The following is a 6,108-nucleotide window of genomic DNA, read 5'->3' as shown; positions in this document are numbered from 1 at the left end:
TTCATTTCTTTATGTCTATAATCTAAATTTTACAATGCCAATGTTCTGAAAATTAAGCTTTTATGGGTCAATTTCTCTCTTCATTGGCAGATGCTCAACTATCAACTCTTAATTTAAAACAACGCCATGAAACCCAGCCCGCTCGTGGCAAACGCAGGTAGCCGCAAACGGCAGCTGCTGTAAAATTGGTCACAACAAATCTTCTGCCAAGGGTTAAGCTTTAGCCCCACAAAATGCGGCCGTAAAACAAGTAATAACAAACACACACGACAGCCAAAGACTGTATCAACGCCCTTTCAACAGGAGAGAAAGGTGTGATTGAACCGATTGGAGGATAATAGGCCGAAGTTTTCTCAATTCTGGTCGTTTTAGTGGTTTCGATGTCCGTTAAATAGTCGATCGTAAAATGGTGCGGGAAATTAGGGATGCTTTTAAGCGGTCGTATTAAGTTTTTATTGAGAGAATCTTCGGCTATTCTGAAACGTTGGCTGTTGCTGTAATGCTGATTAGAGGTTATTGTGGTTAGGTTATCAAACTTCTTAAAATAAACAATTCCTCATTCATGAACAGCCTGATGCTGTTATCTTATCATATCAACCAGCAGTAAACTGGTCATTTATTCACGATTTCTTACTCACAAACGAGCAGTTGAGTTTGTACAGGATGGATCACTTGCTAGCCGAGCTAAAGAACCGATTGGAAATCGTACCAGATTCGGTCACGTCGAAGCACTTGGTCGCCTAGTCGCGTTAGGACCCCAAGAAGAACCGCTTCACCTGATCGAACTTGATAACCTGATCAAGCAACACTACGCCTGGTTAAGGCACCTGCCGAGAGTGAATCCGTTCTATGCCCTCAAAAGCAACGATGAACCATCAATTGTGGCGACCTCCGTACTGCTGGGTATCGGCTACGATTGTGCCTCCAAAAGTGAGCTGGAACGAGTTTTGGCTCACGGAGTGAACAGTGAGAAGCTCATCTTTGCACAACCTGCGAAAACAATTGACGCGTTGAAGTTTGCGAGGGAATCCAAGATTAGAACCGTGTTTGACAGTGAGTTTGAGCTAAAAAAGATTCAACAGTATTATCCGAAAGCAGAGTTAGAACCTCTAATAATAACTGAGAAGAACAAATTAATTAATCAAAATCTATAATTTCAGACTGCTAATTCGTTACAAGTTTGATTCGAAGAACTCTAGAGCGACTCTTGGCACAAAATTTGGTTGCAATCCAGATACCGAAGCTCCCCGTTTATTGCAATTGGCAAAGGAGCTGGGACTCAACGTGGTCGGTTGGTGTTTCAACGTAGGATCAGCTTGTTCGGATGCAGATATTTTTTTCCACGCAATCAAGAAGGGTCGTCAATTGTGTGATTTGGCTGCCACTCTTGGGTTCCGCTTCAAGTTTCTCGATCTTGGTGGAGGATTTGCTGGATGCATTGAGAGATATGCTCTTCATATCAATGCAGCACTTGATGAGTTCTTTCCGAAAGATGAAGGATACACTATCATTGCCGAACCTGGCAGGTACTACTGTGCGGCAACAACCACCAACCTCGTCTCAATTCATGGTAAAAAGATACTCTACAATGCTGAAGATCCCACGCAAATCGAGCATATCTACTACTACTTGAACGATGGCATTTCCGGGACATTCTACGGCGTTAGATCCGATAACGATCCTGTAAATCCAATCGCTTGGAAGGAAATCAACAACTCTCAACCACGGTATAAAACTACGTTCTTTGGACCGACCTGTGACAACGGTGATCGCTTTGGAACGGGTATCGAACTTCCAGAGCTAGACAGTTCAGACAGTTTGGCATTCCCAAATCACGGGGCATATACCAGAGTGTACGCTACAACATTTAATGGATTCTGCCTGCCGAAGGCAGTGGTCTTTATTCGCCAAAGTTCATGGTAAAAAAATATTTAAATTTCTTTTATGGATAAAACTTACTAATTGTTGTATCTTCAGGGAACTTTTGGAGCAACTGTTAACTTGTCATAACCCATCGGAAGTATTGCTGAACAACGCACGTTTACAGGAGCGCCATGCGGTTGAGGAGCTGAAATTCTAAATGTCTATTGAGCAATGGAAGTTGTCTATGTCTATTGAGCAATGGAAGTTGGAGTCGGTGGAGTCAAATCTTTTTGGGGAACTGGAATCAGATTCGCTTTTAAAGCTACCCGACTCCGCATTCCTGAACTTATATCATACCAAGTATTATATTCAAACCCAATATAAAAAAAAAACTCAAACCCAAATTTCACCAACGCTCTTTATTCATACAAATTATGAATAAATTTATTAAACATGCCACAAAGACCATTTCAATTATGCTTTCGGCTATATAATCAAGCAATGAATCCTCCAAAGCGCCTACAAATTCCCAACTTCATCTGACAAACTGCAACAACTTGTTCATTGGAGCAGTTTGTCGTACACATGCAACTCGACTGAACTGAACTGGAAACACGGTCGTAACAGTACTACCAGAGACAAGCTTACATTACCATTTGTAATTTGTATGTAGGTTTGAAGAAATAACGCTCCGTTTGCAATTTAGCTACGCCAGAATGAACTACAGTTGGTGATTGTAAATCCTTAAATATCTGCTTGTCTGTGATTCCACTGATTTCCGCGGGCAACAAAACAAACTCCGAAAATGCCCCGGGAACAAATGTCCTGCACAACTGCCATTATCATTATTATTTCCATCCGGAACCATAAAAGGTACAGAATATTGCTGCCATACAATAACGAGTACCTACTCGTACTACAGAGCCACTAAATCCACGATTTCTGCACATTATCCTTGTTATGTGTCGCTTCGAAAAATATCACCCACGTTCGAACAGCAAAAAAAAGACTAGCCACGATGCTACATTTTATGATTTTCAATTATTAAACTCGCAACAGCGTAAATAACATGCCGAGAATACGGAAAAGTGCATTCTGGCAAAAATAACAAAACTGTATAAAAAGTCAACCGAGTGCCAACCAACCTCGACGAAAACGCAACCGCGCAAAACAGCAATGAAACAACAACGCGAGGAAAGAAATTAATCAAGCTAGGCGAGCACTACGACTGTACTGTTGCTGGTACAAATTGCCTTCCCAGCTTGGAAGAGTGCGCCAAAGTTTATCATAAAGCAACTGCGAGCTTCTGCGAACAGGAGGCTACATTGTGGCTATGAACTCGAAATGATGCACTGATGACGATGCAAATCGAGTTTTCTGTGGCAACAATGTGCCCTTTTTTCGCGATTGTTTTAAACCATAAATCAACAAACTCGACTCGACTTGTAGCAATTCAAATCTTATTCGCTGTACAAATTTTGAAGGGAAACCACTCGGATCATCAATAAATTCTTGAAAAAAAAACTTATTGTTTCAGATGGTTTCCAAAAGAAGAAACATTTTTTTTGAATGGCAACACTGGTTATAGCTAAAAAAAAGCAAAATTGCCTTTTTTTTATACTCTGAAACATATTAAGATATGATTAATTGATTATTCATCAAATCATAAAAGTTGCCCCAATTCCTTTCAAAAAAATAAAATTATAAAAATACAAAAAATAATTGCAAGCCATAATATTAAGATTAGAATATTTTTGTTTTGTTTAGCATTTAACAATTGATCAGTTGTTTTGCAATGATTAGTTTTCAAAATATATAAGTATTGGGTCTGACAAAACGTGACGTATATTTCGTGGGGTTACAGATTTTCGAATGATTTCAAAACACTTTTCTATGGACAGCCCCCAAATTTGTATGGAGACTTGTATCAAGAAACTAATGATACAAAATGGCTTATTTGGACGTAAGGAATTAATGGACAAAGTTTCAAACAAATAAAAAAATACTAACTTAATCCACTCATGTGGCTGGTGCCTTCCTCACTCTTTACTAGAGCTGGGACTTCGAATATCCGGATAATTTACATTTTTGCCTTTCTCACCTCAATGGGGAAAGGCTATAAAATCAATCGAAAATGAACTTCTTTATTCGACCTCGTAGACCCACCTTCACGTATACCTATCGACTCAGAATCAAATTCTGAACAAATGTCTGTGCGTGTATGTCTGTAAGTCCGTGCACCGAAAAAAATGTACACGATTATCTCCGGACTGGCTGATCCGATTTGGACACGATCCGATCGATCCGTCTTGGGGTCCCACAAGACCCTAGTTAATAGTATGAAGTTTAGACAAGTACTTGAAAAGTTATGCTAAAAAACGATTTTAGCTCAACTTCGGAAGATTGTCAAAAGGGTGAGTATCGAGTTAGCAGCAGGGATGATGAATTTTTGTGGTGTTCTTTTTGCGCTGTATTTGTGGTGATCGAAGCAAACTGTGCGCGGGTTTGGACGTTTTAATTTTTTCTCGCTGTCATTTTGTGAAAAAAATCTGGAATTTGAAAAAAGTGATGTAGTGAAATTCGAAGGCAAATTACGGGATGACTATCGATACCAGTAACAGTGCCATTGAAAATACGGTTCCCGCGATTCGTCGGGGCGATTGCTACCCCAGAAGGTGCCGGAAACTGCGAGCGCTCATCAATACCAGCGACTGTTGGATTTGGACCAAGGACGAATTGCTAAAGAAATTCATCAAGGCTTGCAGCAGCACGTCAACACCCCAGCAGTATCCGATCAGGCGAGATCTGTTTCTATGCTGGAAGCTGGAAGACGCGTGGCGAATCGTTCGGAATGGACCAACCCCTGAAGTTTTTCTTATTTGGTGAGATCTTTCCTATATAATTATCAAAATACTCTTTCACTTACACTATCATTCATTCAGACCAATAAAGACAAACCACGCCAATTTAACTATATACGCGGTAGGGTGTCCCCTTGGTCGTTCGCTGTGAGTTGTGGATTGCCTGCTTCTCTAATGAAGGTTCGGCTAAGGGGGCATGCTTATTAATTTCTCGTCGCTCCATACCCTCAGTGACGTGATGGGAGCAAGGGCGTCTATGCGAAGTGTCCCTACACCCGCTACAAATTTCCGGCGCTTGGGGAGGGAAGAGGGAAACCATTTTGATCTATGCGCCGGTATTTGTAGCATTAAAATTCGTGCAAAAAAAACTTATGCACGTGGGTGTACAGATTACGGAGTAAAAGATGATCGAATTGTTCACCTAGCGCTCACATGTGTTCCGGGACCAAGTTGCCTGCGGGTATGGGGATCATACATACATACATACATACATGTTCTTTTTGTGCTGTATTTGTGATCGTGTTCGTGTTCACACGCTTGCCTTACTGAATTATTTGCGTCTTGAGCGTCATTTCTGTTGAGTAATTTGTGTTTAATGTGCTTGTTCAATCTTAATCAATTGTTTTGTGTGTGATTCAAAGCCCTTTCTTTATCAACGTTGATGGAAGGCACGGCGTCGGGTAAATTGTGTATACATTTTTGAATAAGGTTTTATTTTTTTTTACGGTGAAAATGTCATTTCAATATAATGATCGATAGACGCGCTGACATTTTGTATCGTCGAGATAATAGTGGAGCAAAATAACTGTGTGTGAGTGATTGTGTGTGTTAACCAGAAAGACCTCCCATAGCATCGTTGCTCGGAAGGCTCGCCGACGGGTCTGTTATGAAAGTCCTCTCCATAGCATCGACGCTGGATTCAACGGTCTCACGCGGTATCAACAGGTATATAGCGAAAAGCTGGATGCTTGGTGAGTCTGCAACTTCAACTATCGGACTAACATTCCTCCCTTTCGTTGAACTGCAGGCTTCTTGGGAGGGCGCCGGTATTGACAAATAAACTAGGGATCTTCAGAGGGTAAACAGTGAACGGATGGTAGGCTCCCACTGATCATTTTTTATTCATTGTTCAACTTCAGCTGATCTGTCAATAACGGAGTGGCAGCTCATAGTCAGTCAACCATGCTCATGCTCATGGTCAAACTTCGGAAGATTGTAAAAAGGGTGGTTTTCATCAGAAATCATGTCATGCTATATATTGTTAGAAAGGTAGTTGAAAGACCAACGCGTTCAAAAGATTGAAGATCTGACAACCCCATCAAATGTTATGAGCACTTAAGTGTCATTTATACACTTTTTTGAGACCGGATCTCAAATATTTTGA

General features: G+C 40.8%; 1 pseudogene; it reads left to right on the top strand.

Moving 5' to 3' along the window:
* Positions 1–531: 531 nt before the first annotated feature.
* LOC120431889 (ornithine decarboxylase 1-like) lies at positions 532–2,397 on the top strand (annotated as a pseudogene).
* The last annotated feature ends 3,711 nt before the right edge of the window (positions 2,398–6,108 follow it).

Source organism: Culex pipiens, chromosome 1 (assembly GCF_016801865.2).
Source record: "Culex pipiens pallens isolate TS chromosome 1, TS_CPP_V2, whole genome shotgun sequence".
In the NCBI taxonomy this organism is placed as follows: Eukaryota; Metazoa; Arthropoda; class Insecta; order Diptera; family Culicidae; genus Culex; species Culex pipiens.
Note: the sequence above shows the minus strand (reverse complement) of the source record. Positions and strands in the feature narration are given on the sequence as shown.